Source organism: Megascapheus bottae, chromosome 5, assembly GCF_031878675.1.
Source record: "Megascapheus bottae isolate mThoBot1 chromosome 5, mThoBot2.hap1, whole genome shotgun sequence".
In the NCBI taxonomy this organism is placed as follows: domain Eukaryota; kingdom Metazoa; phylum Chordata; class Mammalia; order Rodentia; family Geomyidae; genus Megascapheus; species Megascapheus bottae.
Window position 1 is genome coordinate 71,221,766 of NC_143513.1, and position 22,972 is coordinate 71,244,737.

General features: G+C 34.9%; 1 protein-coding gene across 1 annotated transcript in view; it reads left to right on the forward strand.

Moving 5' to 3' along the window:
- The window catches only part of Exoc4 (exocyst complex component 4), a 662,437-nt gene that overhangs the window by 197,833 nt on the left and 441,632 nt on the right, over positions 1-22,972 (forward strand). The gene's annotated exons all lie outside the window — the stretch shown is intronic.

Sequence of the window (22,972 nt, forward strand, 5' to 3'; positions counted from 1 at the left end):
ATCCTAAATCGTGTATGTGTCTATGTTAATCACTGATTTCCTGGTGTTTTGAGTCTTTCTACTGTTTTGTTATACTGCTTAGAATGCAGTGTTGTAGAAAGATACTGTTTTTAATGAATATTTACCTTGAATATAGCTTCTCAGGTTAATTTCTGATTCTTCAGAAGAATAAAATAATTGATGAACACATTATCTTGTGAGGGTTTAAAAAATAAAAATACTGCTACAAAAAATGAAAGTAAGTTAATAAGTTAATCAGTTTCTCTGTGCCTTAATTTTCTCAAATATAAAAGTAAAGTCATAACCAATCTTGTCGAACTTAGGGACTATAATGACCATTAAGTTAGATATTTGAACTCTGGAACAATTAGAACTATATTGATATAAATTTTAATAGTACTTTAAAAATGATCATCAATGGATTAGGAGCATTGCATCTACTTTACATCTTGTTTTGTTCTCAACTCCAATTGAGTTTACTCTATTCCATGTCCATCATGGCGGACTGTGTTTGCTTTTTATTTTACTTGATTTTCCACCAATTCTTTCCAGCAATTCTTTTCTTATTTCTGCAAATAAGAAAATATGGATGGAGTCCTGTTCCTCCCACATATATAAATATATATTTGTGCATATATATTACTATGTCTCCCATAATATATTTTTTTTATTTTTATTTTTTTGCCAGTCCTGGGCTTGAGCTAAGGGCCTGAGCACTGTCCTTGGACTTAATCAAGGCTAGAGCTCTACCACTTGAGCCTCCGCACCACTTCTGGCTTTTTTCTATGTTTGTGGTACCAAGGAATCGAACCCGGGTCTTCGTGTATGCTAGTCAAGCACTTTTAACCACTAGGCCAGACTCCCGGCCCCCCACAATATATTTTTATAATCTTAATTTGAGGCACCGATTGGGTTCAGGAACATCCGCCTCACACACTGCATAAGCACAACAAAATCATTTGGTCTGGCCTTGTCAAGGTACCAGCAGATTCAATAAATCTAGGACCATTTTCATAGCACCATGAATTTATACTAAGTAAATCATAATACTGTAAATTTAAGGAACAATCCAGAAATACCCATGACAGGATAGACAAGAAACATATGATTGAGTACATAATAGGCCAGCCATGTATGCTTTTCTTAAGCTGTCTGTGGACCATCTGTCTATATTGATATGGCCCAGAGTACAGCCAATGCAAGGCAGACGGGGAGTGTATGCATTGCTAGTGCTAACACTGTGCTGGAACTAGAGATTCCTTGATGATGAGACAAGATGTGATGACAGGATTCTTCCTAATGTTGAGGAAGGGGAAGGAAGAGGAGGAAAGGCTAGGAGAGTTGTAAGAAAAAAAATTTCATTTAGTTCTGGGTAGAACTCAGAAGAAATCCCAGGACCAAACTTTGAGACAAAAGGTCCTTGAGAAGCTCACAGAGACTAAGAGTAGAGGGAACCTTACTTTTTTTTCATGTATTTTTTTAAAATTGTAATTAATAGAGAGGTTACAGTTATATTCTCCAGTTAGAATAGGCATTACTTCACACACATTGGTACCCCTTCTCATGTTTTTGTGCCCAATTCCCTCCCCCCAACTCCCTCTCCACATCTTAAAGAAACCTTACTTTTAAGAAATTCTACTGGAAGCTCTTGTAAGTAGGACTCATTCTCTCACTTTTAAGAATGAGACTCACAATAGGTAGAATTCATTAATGGCCATTGCTTCTATTAGAAATATTGGCTCAGTTTTGATTACAGTTTCTTTTATCTCTGGACTATTTCAGCTCCTTTTTGCACTCAATGATATTATCCTTAGAGTGCCATTTTTATTCTTGTTAGTTTAATGAGTGGTGCTTCTAGAGCCCTAACATTAAAATATTCTGTAAAGCTCCAACCATTTGAGAATTGAGTTTACTAAGAGGATTTCTTTATATTGTAAATATGGAAGAAGCATCATCAGGGAAAATTATGCTGTTTCCACTGATCTGACCTGAATTTTCTGATTGTTGGTAACCAGGTTTGTGAATACTTAATGACATTGTATGTATTAATCCATTTAGAGGTATCTTTTCTTAAGGTGAGACAATATTTCAGATAAATTAACCTAGATTGATTATCCTTTTCACAAAATTATATTTTTACCTGAAATTTCTTGGGTAGCATGATGTTATACAGTGGAACATTTAAGCAAGATTTCACTCCTGTACACATTTTTAGGGACATTTTGGTTGAAGTGAGGGATGATATTTAGTAGATCAATTTCACACTCTCAGCACACATTTGTTCCACTTCTTTAAATATAGGAAGTACTTGTAGAGGTTTAGATGCTAAAAATTGATTAGAAAATTCTTGCAGCCTTTTAAATTTTAGTTAATATTTTTCTTAATAACTTTGTAACAATATGCAGAGAACATGAAAAGAAGTACATTTTTTCTTTAGAAAATTTCATATAATTGTTTTAAATCTTGTATGGGTTTAAAATATTTAATAGCTATCTCTTCTGATCTAGTCTGTAAAATAGTATGTATAAATGGATTCTTCTTTCTTTTTATATTTATTATCTTAACTTCTCTGTAAGATTTGGCTTACAATGAACTATTATACAGGTTTTATAAATGCTAATTTTTCATCTGTTCTAAGAAGAAGTAATAAATGCACTTTTCTTAAGTAATGAGCAATTTATTACTTCAACTCATTTAGGAAATAAAAATATTTTTACTCTAAGTTTGTTGAGCTTATCAGACTCAATCTATGTGGCACAGAAATTTATTTATTTAAAAGGCCTGTCAGTTTTTTAGATATAGTTCATAAAACAATGGATTTATTTTTTGAAAAATTCTAGCTTATATCTTACCTTGCATGCTTCATAGAGAAATTACTGTTAGTTGCAGTATGTATGAGAGAGCTTGCATTATAAGAGAAAATGGATCTTGGTGGTACAAAATATGCAGCACAATACCCATTTGTAAAGCCAATATATCTTAGTCCTGAAATATGATCCTTGGTTGTTTTTCAGTATCTATTTGTGACATGTTAACACGTTTTATAATATTTTATTGTGTTCATCTATCCATCTATTCATACATCTAGGAGAAAAGGAGAAATGCTCCTATTAAATAAAATATAATATATTTGAGTTTTGAAAATGATAAAAATGCAATTATTTAAGTTTATATATACTTTCATTTTACGGGTTTTAGAGAAAAGAAATATAGGAAATAGCAATGACTTTGAATATGACAAAACTGAAAAATCTAATAAAAGTCTTAAATCTCATATTTTTCCATCATTTGGTTCACATTAGAGTTTGAGTAACAAAAATAACTGCTTTGTTTATATTCTTAGAATTTGTTTAGTATTGTACATTATATTCTTTGCAAATTTAATCATTTATATAATGCCATTAATTCTTATTTTTTTCTTAATAAAATTGAAAAGACCACAATCATTTGTGACATAGTCAATAATTATTTAAGACTATAAAATGGTAATACCCATTTTATCATTGCCTTAATGAAGTATAACATAAGATAATTTTATGTTTTCAAAATGAAAGTTGAATGAGATAGGAATTATCTTGTATCAATCCCCGAAAAATAGATGAAAACAGTCATGCAGAATAATACCTAGCAAACAAGAGCCATAGATTTTAGTAGTTAAAAAACGTGTTTAGTTTCATACTTGTTTTTTAGTTGCATAAATCTTTTAATATAATCTTAATCTTTTATTTGAAGATTGAAGTAGAAATGGTTTGGAGATTGGGGTTCAGAACTGCATAGGTCCTCACTTTACCTGTTTCTTTCCATTTCTTTGATGTGGATACCATTTGTCACCTCTAAAGACTGGCAAGTAGATCTCCACAGAGATGGAAATTTGATACAGGAGGTTGATAACATTGTAAATTTTGAGGCAAACAATAGACTAATCAATAAAAGTGGCAAGAAATTGATCATTTGAAGAAATGAACAGTATTTGTACTTCAAATCAGTTTCAAAAATGCATTTTTTAATGGCCCAAGAGGTCATACATGAAAGGTAAATGCATTGAAAAGAATGTTTATAGCAGCATTGTTTAAATACTGACACCTGGAAATTATACTCCCGATAGACAAGGGAGTAGATATATGCATTTCAAATCAGCCTTCATAGTAGAAATACTACATAGTGACAATAAAACAATCCGACTATTCTATTCATTGCTGAATCATGAATCTATTTACATAGGGAAATATTTGTAATATTTAATTCTATTTATATGAATATCAAAACAGACAGAGCTAAATAGGTCTATTATACATTCTATGTGGTTAAGGATACGCAAGATGTAAGATAATGGAGCATAAATGTGAAACTCAAGAAAGAGATTAACTTTATAGACCGTGGTAGGGGACATGAGCGGTGAAAAGAGCAGATGACTCTTCTCTTCCACTAATTTTAGAAATACTTATTTGTGATACTTTTAAAAACTATCGAAATATATTATTTTTATATATAGTATACATTTTATGAAAAATTCAAATATAAACAGTTCTTTAAAAGTCTTTCAAGATTACAAAGAGAAATGATATGTAGTTTTCCAGATCATATGTAGATATGTAGAATGATATGTAGAATTCCAGACCAAATTCAAAGTTTCTTTGTCAGTGGGAAAGATTTTTTAGCTAATACCATACCAGAAATTCTAGGCCCAAGGCAAAACTGCAGCTATCCCTGAGCCAGTACTGTTCTGTAAATAGTTTACCAGAAGGTATCTTTTGGGTTAAGTGAGTTCTTAACGGACATTCCTAATTAATTCTTTTTCTCATCCCCTGACTGGAATATCAAGCATATGTAGCATGAATCAGTAGCTATTCTGACATTTTTGCCTTATCTTTTCTAGAACTGCTTGCTTATCGATAGAATACAAACTCATTTTATGTTTATTTGTCCAGCATATTTCACTAGGCCTTTGTGATACTATATTGAACAGAACACATTTTTCCTTTGAAGAAACAAAGAAAACACTATGAGTTATAAAGACTTGTTTCCCAACATTGTTCTCTCTTTGTTCAGTGTTAATTCTGTCATTGAATTTTAGCTAGTCAAACGTTCATGGAAATGAACATTTTAAAATTTCTCTTGCAGCCAGTCATGGGCATGTAGTTTAATTCTGGGAAATAGGCCATGTGTAAAAGTAATGTGTTTCACTTTCAGGTCATGTTCTTACAGGGAAGAAATAGCCTTTTTTCTTATACCTCCACAAGTGGGTAAAGACAGTATTATGAGTGCAATGAGAGACAATGCAGGTCATGCGCTGCAGGGATGACAGTGCAACAAGACAGAAGGAGTCTGGACTTCTGATAGTCCGAGTCTTCATATGCATTAAGCTCAAATATAAGGGAGGGACTGGAAATGTGGCTTAGTTTGTGCCTAGCATACATGAAGCCCTGGGTTTGATTCCTTAGCACCACATAGGCAGAAAAGACTGGAAGTGTTGCTGTGGCTCAAATGGTAGAGTGCTAACCCTGAGCAGAAGAGACAGTGCTCAGGCCCTGAGTTCAAGCCCCAGGACTGGAAAAAAAAAAAAAGATATAAGGGAAGGAAGGAAAACTTTCAGATAAACAAAGAACATTCAGGCATTTCATGCACTGGGCATAGCATGAAAGAATGTGTGGAAGTGATTGAGTTCAGGCTATTCTATCATTGTGAGTTTCAGAGTATGATGCAGATACAACATTTTCTATTAATGAAGCTCAATTTATGTGTACCAACAGCTATATATTATATTTTGTCACTTGTAGAAGCCAGAAATGATGGAAATGATACCAAAGCTATTGGCAAACTTTGATCCTACCAATTAAAGAAATTTAAGACTCAATAAGAACCAACAGTGTGCTAGTGATGATAGGAAGATAAAGTCATTATCACACATGAACAAAAGCAAATTGTCATCTCATACTGAATTTTTTGAATACCATCCAAGTATCTGCTACAATTCCTATAGAAAACTTCTTTTTTTTTTTTTTTTTTTCCCAGTCCTGGGCTTGAGCTCAGGGCCTGAGCACTGTCCTAGGACTTTCTCAAGGCTAGAGCTCTACCACTTGAGCCTCAGCACCACTTCCAGCTTTTTTGTATGTATGTGGTACCAAGGAATCAAACCCGGGTCTTCGTGCATGCTAGGCAAGCACTTTAACCACTAGGCCAAACTCCCGGCCCCAACTTAACTTCATTTTATATGCAACAATTGTAGCATGTCTTTTCAGTTTGTGCCCTATAGACCAGGCTTTGTTGGGCTGGCAAGGATTAGAATGTGAAGGATCAGTTGACTCTTTCTGAATTGCCATGGGTTAAAACAAGAATATTCAGCTTGCACTGTAAGTGAGGATGGCAGCTTGGTTTTCTATGAAGATTGTAGAATTCTGTGTGCTTACATCTGATTTGCAGCTTGTGATTTTGGTGTGGATGAAAATATGCATCAAGTTAGTTTTGGCTTCCCCACAAATTTAAACTTGAGAAGCACATATTACAGTAATATATGGTAGTGTGTATGAATGGTACATGAATATTGTAATAGTCATAATATAGGATGTTCATTCCTCGAATTGTGATGACATCTACTGAATTGCAGCCAGTTCATTTGCATATTCATGCCCACTTAGCTCAACTAAGTCTCTATTTGTTTGCACATTAATGTCTGATTTCTGCATCAGTTAACTAATTTACATATCCCTGTTCAGTTGGTTAGTGATGTTCATATGTGGAATATTGGTGTGTGTTATTTGTGCTGGGCTTAGCTTGGGTAGTCTTGTGGCATTTTGGAAGGAGCACCTATTTCTCATATCACTTGTAGAAAACAGGCAGGTCGCTTTAACTTTCTGAGCTGTACGTTACTCCTCTCTAAAATGAAGTTAACAATCCTGCCTAGATCATAGTGTTATTCTCTCAATTGATACACTGAAGGTCAGAAGGTACAGTCAACATTTCAGGGCCAATTTTATTCTTGGCACTACTCCTCTAACATCTCCGGCATAAGGAGAGATCCCAGGTGCTGTGAAAGAGATGGTATTCACATAGTTCCATTTCCAGTGAATTTTATAAGTACTTAGGGAGCACGAAGGAGACATCATTTAACATTTCCAGAAGATGAATTAACCAACCAACCAAAGGAAGGGAAGTCAGTGCTGGAGGGGGGATGATATAAATCAGCACACAGGTAGGGAAATGCAAGCATTTTATTGTGGTGGAAATACAGAGTGTCTGAGTAAAATTGAACCTAAATAAGGGAAAAAGGTAGGCAGGGCTCAAAAGACAAAGTATGGCCTAGCAAGGGATGGATTTTGCTCTGGGAATATTAAGGACTCTCTCTGTAAGGGATCCAAGCTTGGATTTTTAGAAAAAATATCTTGATGCAGACATCAAGATGCATGGAGTATGGAATGAGAGCCATGAATTTCCTTGTAAAGAGGCAAGTTATTTTGTTACTTCAGGTAAGAGCTTGTGGAGACAATGCCAGCTTTTTGAGGAAAGGTGGGAAGAGATCCAAATACTAATTGGAGGTAGAATTAGTTGGACAGGAAATCCATTGTGGGCTTGGAGGAGGAGATACACATTTTGGCTGATTACCATTTTTGCAATCTGGTAACTTGGGTTGATAATGATGTTTTTTGTTAAGGGACAGAGAGAGTAGTTTTGATGGAATGTTAGATAAGGATGGAGGTAATTTTGCTCAGCTCTCTCTAATCTAATTTCATTAACCTTATCTAGACTTCTTGGTTTGCTTTTCTTGTTAGACATTACCTGATAATTAACTTTGCAAGGTCAAAGTTAATGGTATTTCCTTTCCTCTCTTGATCCTATTTCCTCTCCATGACTTTCTACTGTGAATGGTATCTTATGGATGTTACCACTGGTAGAAGCAGAATTTTGTAACTACATAAATCCTCTCCCTATATGGACAAAATCTGTGACTATGATAAACTGTCATTACAATGATTAGTATATATTATATGACAGTAGTGCAAGTATTTGGCTAATGTGTTTGAAGCACATAATAATTTGACTTGTAATTAATCAAAAAGGAGATTCTCTTGGACCTGGTCTTAACAGGTGAGCCCTTAAAATAGACAAGTAACAGTAGCAGATGTTCTTGGGTTGGGTTGAGGAAATAACTTTCATGATGTGAGTGGGGATTGTGATAAGGAACTGGATGGTCCACAGTCCAACCACCAGGAGCAGAATTCTACCAGTCACCAGAATAAGCTAGGAAGTGAGCCTGTGACCTCAAATTAAGATGGTGACCCATCCTTGATTCCTCTTCTCAGATGGATCCCTAAGATAGGTTCCATCTAATCCATGTCTGGACTCCTGAACCACAGAAATTGTGGGGTAATCAGATTAAGTTGTTTTAAACTGCTGAATTCAGGGTAATTTTGTACACATCACTAAAAATAACAATGTATTACTCAATCTTGAAATTCTGTGATTCTTCCTTTATGATTTCCTTAATGGATAGAAGATGATAAACTGTTTTTCTTACAATAAGAAAGAAAAACAGATTGGCCTGGTGGTACATGGCTGCTAATCCTAGTAACCAGGAGACTGGCATAAGAGAATTGCTGCTTTGAGGCTAGGGTGAGGTTTTTCTTTCTTTTTTTTTCATATATTTTTATTGTAATTAATAGAAGGGTTATATTATATTTGCCAGATAGAAGAACATTGATAACCCTTCTCATGTCTTGGTCCCCATTTCCCTCCTCCCACCCCCTCCCAATCATCTTGTTTTCCCCCCTATCCTATTTCAAATAACCAAATAAGCATATATACAATATATCAGATAACAAGGTGAAGTACTGTAATAATATGAGATAACCAAGGGACAGCAAAAGAGGTGAGAGATAACATAGTATGTTAAGGACAAAATCACTCCTTATGTGGCTTTTGTTCTATATCCTGGAGGTCCTTTCATTTAGTGTCATACTATCTGGCCTTATGTATCTAGGTTTTGTTCTATTGTAAATTTCTGCTAGGAGAGCCCAAGGTTTCTACTGATTATGACAAATGAGGGAAACCATTGAGCCTATGTTCCTTTGAGTCTGGCTTACTTCGCTTAATATGATTTTTTCCAAGTCTTTCCATTTCCTTACAAATGGGGGGATGTCATTCTTTCTGACAGCAGCATAGAATTCCATTGTGTATAAATAGCACATCTTGTTGATCCATCATCAACTGAGGGGCATCTGGGTTGGTTCCATATCTTTATTGTACATGTGTATTGTACATTAATAACCATGGATCAGTTTGAGTTGGTTGAGAATGATGGTGAAAGAAAATGGAGGCTGAATTAGGGAGAATAATATATAAATATGCATAATATCTATTCAGGAAGATGCCATAAGGAAGGAGTATCTTTGGGGAAAAGATCATCAGAGGAAGTAAATTTGGTCATACTGTATTTCATATATATGGGTAATACTACAATGAATTATTGTTAATATAAACTAATAATAATGCTGATATAATAAGCATCCAATAAAATATTCACATTTTTACAAATAGAAAGTTTAACTAACTGGTTGACATAGGCAGAAGCTTAAATCATTTGTTTCCAAGGAGGCTTTCTCTAATATCTTAATACTTGCTGAAATATATGAATATATCATAGATTAAATTATATTATGGAGGAAGATAAGGGAGCTAATGTTATTTGAGAGAATAGGATAAAGTTACTGAGATGGCACTTTTGAGTACATGTGTAATTATCATTTCATTCTCATAATCATTTTGTCAAGTATGCCTTATTATCTCATTTTTTATGGCTAAGAAAATCATGGCTCATGGAGGTTAAGCAACTTGACCAAGGTCACAGAACCAGTAACTGACAAGGTTGTTCTATAATAATTTTTATTATGTAGCATTTGCAAAGAAGCTTGCATTTGCAATGGCTTTGTCTTTTTCTAATTTATTGAGATAATTTACATACTGTAAGCTACATTTCTTTAGAGTGAACAGTTCAGTGAGTTTGGATAGCTGTATAGACCCATGAAAATAATGTCAGTGGCAGAGTGCAAAACAGTTTTATTACCCAAAAGTCTGCTTCTCACTTTATTCCAGTCTTTGGTAACTCCTGAAATTCTTTATATCTCAGTATGTATGTCTGACATACCAATGTAAAAATGTTATCATTTCATATATACTTGTTTGACCAGCTTCTTTCATTTCACATCATGATTTTCACTTTTATTGTCATTGTTGCATGTATCAGTAGTCTGTTTAACTTTATTGCTAAGTTATACAGTCTTGTATGGTAGATGGATTGTTTGGGGTATTTAGTTAGTATGGATAATATGTTAAAAAAGACTGTATGAATTTTTGTGTGGGACAAATACTTTCCTCAGATTCATTGACAGTAAAGAAGTAGGAGCGCCAGGCCTATGATTAGTTTAACTTCTTAATAACTATTAGTTCTCTGAACATATCATTTTTTCATGCACTCCTTCAGTGTATTCTAAAACTTGCTGTTGCCAGTGTTTTCAGTTGTAGATATTGAACTGTTTGTTTTCTGGTGTATTTCATTGTGGTAGCTTTTTTTTTTTTTTTTTTTTTTTTTTTTTTTTTTTTTTTGCCAGTCTTGGGCTTGAGCTCAGGGCCTGAGCACTGTCCTTGGACTTTCTCAAGGCTTAGCACTCTACCACTTGAGCCTCAGCACCATTCCTGGCTTTTTTTCTATGTATGTGGTACCAAGGAATTGAACCCGGATCTTCATGCATGCACTCTACCACTAGGCAAATCTTCCCTCCCTGCTTTGTATTTTTTAATGTTATGCTTTACTCATATAGAAGGTGTAGATTTGAGCCTTCTCTATGTAAATTATAATACACCTCAAACCTTTTCAGTCTTTTGAAAATTATTTCAAATCTCTTATTCTACCTTTAAATATCTTTATCAAAAATAAAATACTGAGAATATAAATGTAATTATCCTATAAGTCATTTAGAAAGCCACAGCTGAATTTATTTGCATTCTAAAAAAATATTTCTTAGTAACCATTCACTGATGGCTCATGCTTATAATCCTAGCTACTCAGGAAGCCAGTATTCCAAGGGATTTCAGTTTAAGGCCAGCCTGAGCATTAACAGTCTTCAAGATTCAAACTCCAAAAATAGTAGCAAAAAGCAGGTTGTAGGCATGACTTAAGTCGTAGAACATAGGCTGAACAAGTGTAATGCCCTAAGTTCAAACACTAGAACCCCCTACTCTCTCCCTCCCCTTCCCCCTCCCTCTCTGTTTCTTGTCTCTCTCTCTCCTCATTAAAAGTACCCACAATTGCCTAGATAGGCATTAGTTCTAGCATCTACTGAAAATTTATGGATTTTTTTCTCAAGAATTCTTCTAAGGGTAAAGAATTTTAATTGTTCCTCTATTGCTCCTCCTAGGACTCACCACAAATACTGCTAATTAAGACTTTTCTCTTTACTTTGAATTCTACCATGGCAGCAAATGGCATCTAAAACTGACAAGCTGTAAATTAAAACTTGCAGAATGCACGGTCTGGTGTAGGGAAATGAAGTTATGTCTAGGTGACTTGTTCCATTTGAATTAATCTAAAGGCTACTGGTGTAGACCAGCTGTGTACTCTGATGACAAAAACGAATCTTGACGTTTTGGATAATGAAAATTCAGTTCAGCACCTCTTAGAGACATGTATGATAATATATTGTCAGTCAGAAGCAGAGGAAAACGAAAAGCACAAACCTTGTCTTATTAAAATAGACAACGTGACAAGTGGACATTGCTGAATCTTTGGTTTCTAAAAATTTTTTTCAAGGGAAACCTCTTTTTTTTTTTTTAAAGAACAAAACAAAACAAAAGTGATAGGAGTAGCTGTTTTCTGGAAAGGGTATGAAAAGACTTGACTGCTGATGCATGACCGCTTTGATAGTTGCCTTTGTTCAGGATTCCTACTTTCATGATATATTTTACTAGGGTTCAGGTTAAGGCAAGAAAGCCCTGGAAAGGAGACTCACTGTTTTGGTTAATACAGTGTTCAGCTTTATACCTTGTAAGCCCACTTATTATTTCTTCTGCATGTGTTTTTTTCTGGTCTAGCAGATTAGCTGCACTGTCTCTTCAAAGGCTATCCAATCAAGGAGGGGTTATTAAAACCAGGGCGATTTATGACTGAGAATTAATTAGAGAAGCATTTTCATGCAAAACATCCAATTTTTTGATTAGCAATGGAGCAGGGCCGCAATTAACACTCTAGGAAGCTTAAATTTCCAGCTTTTTGATTCTCAGGAAATGAGATTATCAAGCCAGGGTCAGGCACTTGACAGCAATGTAGGAGTAGGGGGGAGTGTGAAATAATATATTTAAAAATGGTTTTTTGATTTTGATTCTGAGATTGCTATTCAGGCAGTGGAAAATTCATAGGGGAGGAAGAATAAAAATACCAAAAAAGCAAGAACCTGTGAATTGGTATGATTCTTTAGTGGCCTATTTGCTATGCAAAATATCTGTCATAAATGTTTACTCAGAAAGTGTTTTAGAAGCACAGCAATATTTTTTGTTCCTTCATTATTACTTGGTATTCAGTCTTTCTCTCATAAATTTCTTTTGGATATTCATTGCCTGAACAAATATTTAAAATGTTTGTGTGTTGGAGGGATGCCAGCATTTTTTTCTCACTCTAGAGAAAGGAGTTTAAAGGAGTTTCTTTTCGAAATGGTTATTTGCTATTTGTAGAATCTATTCATTTTGTTGGTGTTTTAATTATTGTAAGTCCCTTGACATATAGTTTAACTATGGATTTCTATCAAGATATGACATCTTTGTGTAGGTGCCTGAAATATGAAGTAAGGCAGCCCAGACTTGCTGGTAAACTAAGTATATTCTGTCATTAGTGTAATTGGTGTTCCCCAAGGAAATGAAATACAATGAAATTTCATTTGTTCTTGAAAACATTTTTCACCCTCTCTTCTCTTGATTTAGACATGTAATTTCAGTTGAGGTATTGAGGAGAATATATATATATATATATATATATATATATATATATATACACACACACACACACACACATATATGTTATTGCTGGGTGTGGATAAAAACACAAACATTGATTGAAAATGTACAAAAATAGTTCCTTACATGCATCTTAATGTCTTTAAAAAAATAAAACAACATTGAAAGAACTTCAGCAAAAATGCTTTAAATGAGATCTATGATGCCTTAATATTTAAATAGATATATCAATATGTAAATATTTACTGCCATAATATCAAAACTAGGCAGAAGTAACTGAGTTTTTAAGACTTGTGAAAATTTTAATCAAAAGATTCATATTAATTGTGATTCATTTTATATAAAACACGGCTTACTTAGTGGAATGGAAGATTTAAGGGGAATGAAGTTTCAAGAAACTACAGTTACATATTGCTCAATTCATTAAAGAGCTTGATTTACTTTAAGAGGGTCACATTTGATAGTAGCTATATTATCATGTGGAATTCCCAGTGTAGAAGTGGTGGAGTCTGCTGTTCTCCAAGAAATATTTCTGCTTTGTTTGATTATCTTTGTGCTTAGTGTATATGATGGTAGATGTAGAAGGCTATTTAAAAACATGCTGACAAAGAAATACTTCTACTTTTTTATTATAACATTATTCAGTAATCATAGAGGCATATATAAGTTTATATGATTATTATAAACATTTATATAAATTGATTTTACAGAAACTTAAATACTGACTTTGCATGTGCATGTGTGCTGGTCCTGGCTAATGTTTCTTAGTTTTTTTTTTTTTCCTGTTTTTTGTTTTTTTACTTAAGGCTAGTATTGTACCACTTTGAGTTATAGCTCTGTTTCTGGCTTTTTAGTAATTTATTGGGTATACAATTCTCATGGACTTTTCCAGCTTGGGATTGCTTTGAACCAAGATCCTCAGATCTCAACCTCCTGAAAGCTAGGGTTATAGGCATGATCCACTGACAAACAGCTATTGACTTTTTTTTTTTTTTTGTGCCAGTCCTGGGACTTGATCTCTGTGAGTCACTCAAACTGGCTTAACTTTTTCCACCCAGCTGTTTTTACTCATAGTTTGTTTTGGGTTTTTGGTAGTTAGTTGTCGATCAGTCTTTGGGGTTGTGGATCTGAATTAACTCTTGTTTTCAATTTTTACATCCAGCCTCCTGAGATCTTGAAATACAGGCATGAGTCACCATCTCCCAGCTAATTATTGAATTTTTGTTAGGAGAAAATTATGTAACTCTGAAATTGTCTTTAGGACTACTTTCCATTGAAATGTTTGATTTGATAAAGATAGTCTTAGCAAACTAGTGTACGAATAAAGAAAACCCACTTTATCAGGACTATGATTAATCTTTTTTTTTTTTTTTTTTTTTTTTTGCCAGCCCAGGGCCTGAGCACTGTCTTTGGACTTTCTCAAGACTAGAGCTCTACCACTTGAGCCTCAGTACCACTTCTGGCTTTTTTCTATGTATGTGGTACCAAGGAATCGAACCTGGATATGCATGCATGCTAGGCAAGCACTCTACCTGTAGGCCAAATTCCTGGCCTGATTAATCTAATTTATAGAATTAGATGGTAATGAATATAGATCAGTAAAATGAGAGGTTGATACCTCAAGGTTCAAAGCAATGGATTCAAAGAGATTCAGATCAGAGATTGATACAAACGAACCATTTGGGAAGTAGATGGAAAAGTTAGGGTTGTTGAGCTTTTAAATTAGAACCAAATGGAAAGAAACACTAAAGACTCACTACAGGGAAAAAGGTGAAGAGAAACACCACTGTTTGGTTGCAGATGAATAACTCTTGAGGTATGAAGAGATAAAGAGTGTCTAGAATAACTTAGTGGAAGGAGAGGCCAGTAGACACCTGAAGCTTCTAGTATGAAAGTCTTTCACCATTACTTTTTCAAATATTTGCATAGGTGAGTTCTTAATGATTTCAAAAGCCAAAACCAATTATTTCCCTCATTCAGGACCTTTACTTCTAGTTCTTGATAAATTTGTCTCTGAGCCTTGTATGCTTACACTTATGGATTTATTTAAATAGTTTTATAGTATGCTCTTGACTGCAGACTTCTGAGTTAGAATTGGTTGACTTTTGCAGCCATTATTGAAATTTTCAGTGAAAATGAATCCTTGGTTAACTGTGGCTTAATTTCTTTAATGGATCTGTTTTGTTCCAATGCGACGAAATGAACCAGAACTATGAAATTTTTTCTAATGTAACATTCAGCATTTTACTGTCCATCGTCTCTAAACCTTTTCTGAGGCCCAGTTAATTTTAAGACCTGCTAAATTAAGGAGCAAGCCCTTTCTTGTTCAGATCCTTTAAAAAATTTGGTACTACTGCAGATTGCATTAGTGTTTTTCTCTTTTGTTTTAATTACTTGATAGTATAATAACAAAATCTTGATGTTCTGGAGCTGGATTCTCTTAAGTAATGTAAAAAATGTTATAAATGATTAGTAGCTTGGATGACTTCCCACAGTCCTCTGTGGGTGGTTTAATTGCTATGATTTTGTGGTCATGTTCAGCTTAATTGCCACTAACTACTGTTAAAGTCTCTTGCTTCCTTACTGTGTAGTCAGTGCCCACAGCGGTGTTCAGTACTAGATGTATGAACAATCTCTTCTTTGTAACTTTTAAATGGTCCTCTTCACCTAGAGATTATTTAAAATGGAACATATGCTGAAGAAATATTTCAGTAGTGGTTGGCTTATTGCTAGTTGTGTTATATTTGACAATTGGGGAGCAAGTTATAGTTTAAAATATGCAAGTGGATTAAGAAAGCAATACTTTGTAATATTGGTATATGATGGCTTTAAAATTTAAGTAAAATTTTGTGCTTGTGTTCTACCTCATATATATATATATATATATATATAAATATATATATAAAGTTTGAATAGACTTCCATGATTCATTCTCCTGTGGCATGGGAAGCATGTTCTGAGTTAGTTTAGTTGAGTGATTTTAAAACTGCATATGTATTCCTGAGCTCCTAAAGACAAACGCATAAGTATTGTATAAGTAGAGTCATAAGTATTGCCCAATTTCCACTCCTCCCTTTTTATGATTCACCTTTGCTTTTATGTTTGAATTTTCACATGCTGCTAATTTTGCTGCTTCAGAAATGTCGCAGTGAATATTTTGGAATGCTCTGTTAGAGTGGACATGCACATCTGATGTGCATCTTGGAGGTAGAGCAACTGCCTAGCAAGCAAGGAAACCAGCATTTAAACCCCCCTGATAAGGAAAAAAGAATGGAACACGTACAGAGAAATACTGCTTAAAATTTGATAGACTCCTAAGGTACCCTAAAAAATGCCTATCAGTACATACTCCTTTCTAAAGCTTCTTGTAAATAACTTTAAAACTACTACCATACTACCATAGATGCTCTTGTTCTTTCAGAAGAAGTTATAGAGATTTTTTAAAGATTGCAAGGTAAATGAATCTTCTAATTTTCCTTGGTTAGTTTGTTCTAATATGCGCAGCTTTAGAAACTATATTTCACTATATAGACTTTTTTCCTAACATAAAAAAATCAAGATTTTATTAAGTCTTTTAATTAGTATCAAGTCTTTAGAATCTTTAATTGCTAAGTAGCAAGTTGACTTTGCTTTTCTAGACAGTGCTCATAGTCTGTAGTATTCCTCCTGGGGAAATTATAAACTCTCATAGTCAGTAACTTGCTGAAAGCCATGGCACAGCTGAATAAGAACTTAGAATTTCGGTGTGGTGAGATGTCTCAAGATCAAGTACAAAAATGCCATGTAAAGAGTGTATCTTGTCTAGCAATGTGATACTCAGGAGGTGCCTTCGACATGCGTTTCTTCTAGGAGGCCCGTGAAACACTTTTGTGCTCTGTTCCTCAGGGCCTTTATGAAGAGTTTCCCATGTGGAGGATGAACAGAGCTGATTATGGCTGAGAAAACCCTACCTACCATGACTCCTTGAGTTTGTTAGTTATTTTTTATTTTCAGTCTCTAATAACTATGGAGGAAATGCAAACTGAGATGTAAATTGGAACATTTTAATTTTTCTCTTCTAAAAATAAAAAAATTCTGTAAGAGGATCAGGAGTTTGGCCTAGTGGTAAGAGTAAAGACCTGGCTTCGATTCCTCGGTACTATATACATAGAAAAAGCTGGAAGTGACATAGTGGCTCAAGTGGTAGAGCTCTAGTCTTAAGAAAGCCCAAGGACAGTGTTCAGACCCTAAGCTTAAGCCCCAGGACTGGCTAAAAAAATTTTTATTTTTTTTTCTATAAGACACATCAAGTTGTTATTTGTTTCTTCTTTTTCTTCCTCCTCCTCCTCCTCCTCCTCCTCCTCCTCCTCCTCCTCCTCCTCCTCCTCCTCCTCCTCCTCCTCCTCCTCCTCCTGCTTCTGCTCCTTTTCTTTTTTGACAAGTTTGGGGCTTGAACTCAAGGCCTGGGCACTGTCCCAGAGCTCATTTGCTAAAGGCTAGTGCTTTACTGTTTGAGCCATAGGTCCATTTCCTCCCTCTTTGTGCCTTGAATTTTTCCTGCTCAAGCTGGCTTCATATTGTTATTCTCAGATCTCATCCTCATGAGTAGCTAGGTTACAGGCATGAGCCACCTTTTTCCGAGCTCACATAGTCATTTTTATTAGTGACTGTGAAGGTTGTAATTGAACAGTAACTGTCTGTTCTTACCTCATTTGTCTTTAAAAACTAACCTGTCTACAATAAAAGATATGAAATAAAAAGAAATTCTGAGAGACAGTGCTCTCTGTCCTTTAAGGGTGTATTAGATACTTTGAAGAGCTTGTTTAAACAAGACCTCAAGGCCCCATTGCCTGAGTTCCTGACTTTGTACATCTGAGAATTTCATATATATCGTAGTGCTATATGTCAGTGCTCTGCTTGCCCATATAACACATTTACTTATTTGTTTGTTTGTTTTGTGGTTCTTGGGGCTTGAACTCCGCTTGGGTGCTTTCCCTGAGCTCTTCAGCTCAAGCCCTACCCCTTAGACCACAGCCCCAGTTTCCCATTTCTAATGATTGATTGGAGATGAGTCTGATGGTCATTAGTGCATGGACTGGCTTTGAACCCTGATCCTGAGGTCTCAGCCTCCTGAGTAGCTAGGATTACAGGTGTGAGCTACCGAGCCCAGCTATCACATAAAACATTTGAGAACCACTGTTCTATCTTGTAAATATGAAGAAAAAGGGTGAAATCAGGATAGACCTGTTGCCTCTCAGCAACTATTTTTGTTTCTTCTTTAACAAGAATGCTTAGAAAGTACCTTAATTCCCTTGGAGAATATCAAACCTAATAGAATTATACATGCACATTAACAGACCATCAACTTTACACCTTTTCCCTAGGGTCTAAGAGCAATTTGCAAAGAGACATTCCTATCAAATGACATAGGACCTGTAGCTATAGCAACAAATTAACAATTAGCAGGCTCTGTAATTGGATGTTTGCACTAATCTTTTTGACTTGAGATTTAGGCATATATCATGTAACTGTAGATTGGAGAATGTTTAAGAAAAAGGTGTGAAGGATTGGTTTCCAAACACTAGTATTCCAGTGGAGTCTATGCTAATTTTTACTTGAGAATAAGTAGATAATGAGTTTAGATGCTTTTAAAGTATGAAACATTCTTCTGTTCCCCATTTGCTGGAGTTCCCTTTGATAAATACTATTTTATATGATCAGATGCACATGGGTATTATTATGCCTGTCTGTTCCTCTCCTGAAAGCATCCTCCTTTGGTCTTACTGTATGTGAATGCCTATAGTAACTGCATGGCTCATCATGTCCTAGTGTATTTTAGATCTAGCTTCCACATATAAGAGAAAACATTTGCCATTTGTGATGAAACATTCTTGAATACAGTAGAATACTATGTAACAGAAATAGTCTTTGTACTTTAGTGTAAGCGCTTATTCTAGACTTTGGTTTAACTATATTTGGTTTTAAGCCATGTTAAAGGGCATTTCATGGAGCCCACTAAAGTCTTTATCCTATCTCTCCAGTTTCTCACCTTCTTTTCTTTATTGCACATGTCCTGTTACCACATTCGAGGTGATGATGTTCCCACCATTATATTACCAAAGTGTTCTTTGCAGTTGAATGTGACTGATGAGGTACAAACAAAAGTAGTGTTAGGACTTCTGAGAAGTTTCCTTGCAGCTGCAATTAGCCTTTTACAACCCTTTTTCTTCCTATCTCTTGGGAATATAGGTGTTTTGGCTGACATTTCCATAGCTATCCTGGACTAGTAGGCTACCCTGTAAGTGGATGTTGACCATTAATGTTGGGTACTTAATCACTAATACTCAGTTACTGTTCTGCCCTAGAATAAGCACCTAAAATGAAGACAAAAAGAAATCATTGTCCTGCTTAGCCATTTTACGTGGATTTTTTTTGGCACTTGTAAGCAAACCTTATTGTTTATATTAAAGGTAGCATTTTCTCTCTTTTTGCAGTATATATCTTTAAAACAAATGAAGGATTTTCCCTGTTGATCTCAAGATAACTATAAATTACTCCTGGTGTATATTTGGCCATTGTCACTTTCCACCTTTTCTTTGTTTCCTTCTGTGGGTAAATGCCATGATTTCTTTCTTTCTTTTGTTTACCTGTTTTATTTTTAAGTATCTTCTTAAGGATCAATTAAAATAACACAAAATTCATTAACTTAGTGTTCAATTTATTTCTTAGTGAATGGACTGCATTTTATAAGCATTATTACTACCAAATTTTAAGATATAGTCTCATAGGCTTGTGTGGTTTCTCATGCTCAATTAACAATAAACTCTTATCCAGCCATAGAAATAATCACATTAAGTTGTGATGGGGAGGTATTGTGAACGGGAGGTAATAGAGTACTTTCAAAATGTATAGTTCAGGACTTAGTCTGTTTATTAGAGTCAAAAATTCTTTCTGAAGTACATCCCTGAAGAATTCTAGGAGATGGGAGAGTAAAGGCAAAGAATCATGAGGTCTCCAAGTTAGGAAAGGGACTAGAGAGTGCTCTACTATAAGAAGAGGTCATACAATGAAGTGGAAATTGAAGACATGAGGGGAGCTTAGATCAGGGCCATGACATGTTGCTCATGTAACTGGTGGCAAGTTATTCTTCCTAAGCTTTACTATATTGTATTAAAGTAAATACTTCTAATCTTCAAGGAAACAGGACTTTAAAGAAATATATGAAAACTTCAACTCCACACTTTGTTCCTTTGTTTATTGTGGATCATGGGGCTTGAACTTGGCCTGGGGGCTGTCCCTGAGCTCTTCAACTCAAGCCTGTTGCCCTACCCTTGATCCAAGCCCCACTTCCTGTTTTTTAGAGGTTAATTGGAGATAAGATTCTCAGGTCTTTTTGTGCCCCGGCTGGCTCTGAGCTTTGATCCTCACATCTCAGCCTCCTGAGTCACTAGGATTACAGGTATGAGCAACTGTACCCGCCTGAGTGTTATTTTTTTATCATGAAAAGTTTTCATTATGTCCTAGGAATCATGTTTTAAGATATTTCATATATTTTTCTCTCTTGTTGAAGAGTAGATGTGTGTGCGGGGGTTAAAATCATATTTTAACTTTTACTGGTAACTTCAGGTAGGCATTCAGCCATGTTCTATAGTAAATCTTGGGTCTCTTTGCTATGATTCCAATGATCCAGCTTCTTGTTGTACTGTGCTTTGGATATGATTTTTGTTTCATTTAATATTTTTCCCTTCTAATCTCTTTTCATTGCCTTGTAGTATCATTATCTCCTTCTTTACTTTAGACTAGATATTAGAATTTATTGTTTTTCCATATAAGTAAATATACCTCAGGGAGTAATAAGGCTTGTGTAATTAGTAACATCTATATTGTTATCAATCTCAAGAGGCCATTTTTGTTTGCTTTCAGTTCTTAGTTACTATCAGGATTCATGAAATTGTTGATTGTGAGCTGTATATGATTTTAATTTAATAGACAATAATTGGGCAGAGGATATTCTACTGAATCCTATTTTCTTAGTATGCTTGACACTGGCTCGGGAATGTTCATTAATTCATGAATATATTTTGATACAGAACATTAATTGAGGAATTATTTCACTCATATTTTACTCTTTAAAAGGTTAAAAGGTTAAAAGGTATTGCTGTTATTTATCTGCTATTATATAATCAATCAGTTTAGTGGGTTCAGTTCTAATCAATTCAGTTTACTCTATTTAAAACAAGTGGCTATTTTTTATCCATGTATTTTTTTTTTCCTTTTTCTTTTTTGGGGGCTTGAACTCTGGGCTTGGGTGCTTCCTTGGCTCAAGGCTATTGCTCTACCACTTGAGCCACAGCACTACTTCCTCCATGCATTTTTTTAAAGCTTATTCTAGAATGAATATTCCAGACCCTTTTGTGAAGGTACTTCTAAGCAAGCTCAAATTCCATTTTAGAATCCATGTAATGACAATAACAACAATAATAAGTATTGGTTGCATGTCTAGAGATACAAACCAAGGCATCATGCTTGCAGAGTACATTCTCTTGTCGCTAGACCATAGCATCTTGGTGGTTAATGAGAGATTCCCAAGACTATATTTAGAAACCATCTCCAGTGGCAGCAAGAAGCACTGAAGTCCTTCAAAAGAGACTAATGAAAATATGAAAATTCATACAGTCAAACAGGGTAATACATTTTTTTTTTTACAGTCTTGGGGCTTGAACTCAGGCCGTGGGCTCTTTCCTTAAGCTTTCTCAAGATTTGTGCTCTACCACTTGAGCCACAGTACCACTTCTGGATTTTTCTGTGTATGTGGCACAGAATTGAGTCCAGGGCTTTGTGCATGCTAGGCAAACATTCTACCACTAGGCCACAGTCCGAGCCCAAGGTAATATTTTTCAAAACTAGTTAGGTAACAATTAACCCTGAGGACTTTAGACTACAGTTGCTAGCAATTTGGTACAATAATGAAAAAAATCTAACTCCTACAAGAGAAGATGGTTCATGTTTATCCAGTATTTCATGACCAGTATACTACAGTAGATCATATCCTTTCAATATAAAGTGTTTTTCTCTGATGCATTTTCCTAAGCACATTCTAAATGTTTTGGTTAATGCTAGCAGTTTATCACTATGAGAAACTCAGATTTATAAATCAAGCAATAAAGTATTATTGTTCATATATTAATTTTTTCAGAACAAAGTATCCAGTTTTTATTGGCACACATCTTATTTTGTTATGTATTTAATCATTATATTGAGAAAGGAAAAACACGGACTTGCCTTTTTGTGGTAACTTCAGGACAAACCTTTTTCAAACGGTCTGTTAATCCTTTATATCTTTCAGTCTTAGAAGTTACTCCATCAGAAACATGTGGCACTCAATTTTCCGTGGGTGTGTGGTTCTCATCAAGCCTAGGTGTTACAGTTCTAAAATTAGGCATCCTATGATGGCCAGATTCCTTAGTATTCACCAGCAATATCTCTTCTTTTCATTTATAATCATTATCTTAATATTGAACTTGATGGGCCTTATTGATAGTAACTGTAGCTGAGAGTAGTGTGTAATAGATTCTGGGTTTCAAAACAAGTTAAAATGAAAAATGTTCTGGGGTGTGTGTGTGTGTGTGTGTGTGTGTGTGTGTGTGTGTATGTGTATGAAAAGTATTTCAACTGCAGCAGTGAAATCTTGACCACTATCTAAGTGGTAAACAATGGAATAGTTGTACATTAGAAGTATATTAAAAATAATGAGAGGAAATAACTTGTATTATAGTTAAAGTAGCTTAAATTTAAGGAATATAACTTCAGTGATCTAAACAAATACCTGCAGATAAGTAGTATATGCTATTTTCAAACAAGGGGAAAATTATTTTAAAAAATAATCACAGTGGAGGGGGCCTGGAGTTTGACCAAATGGTAGAGTGCTTGCCTAGCATGCACTAAGACCTAAGTTTGATTCCTTGATACCACATACATAGAAAAACTGGAAGTGGTG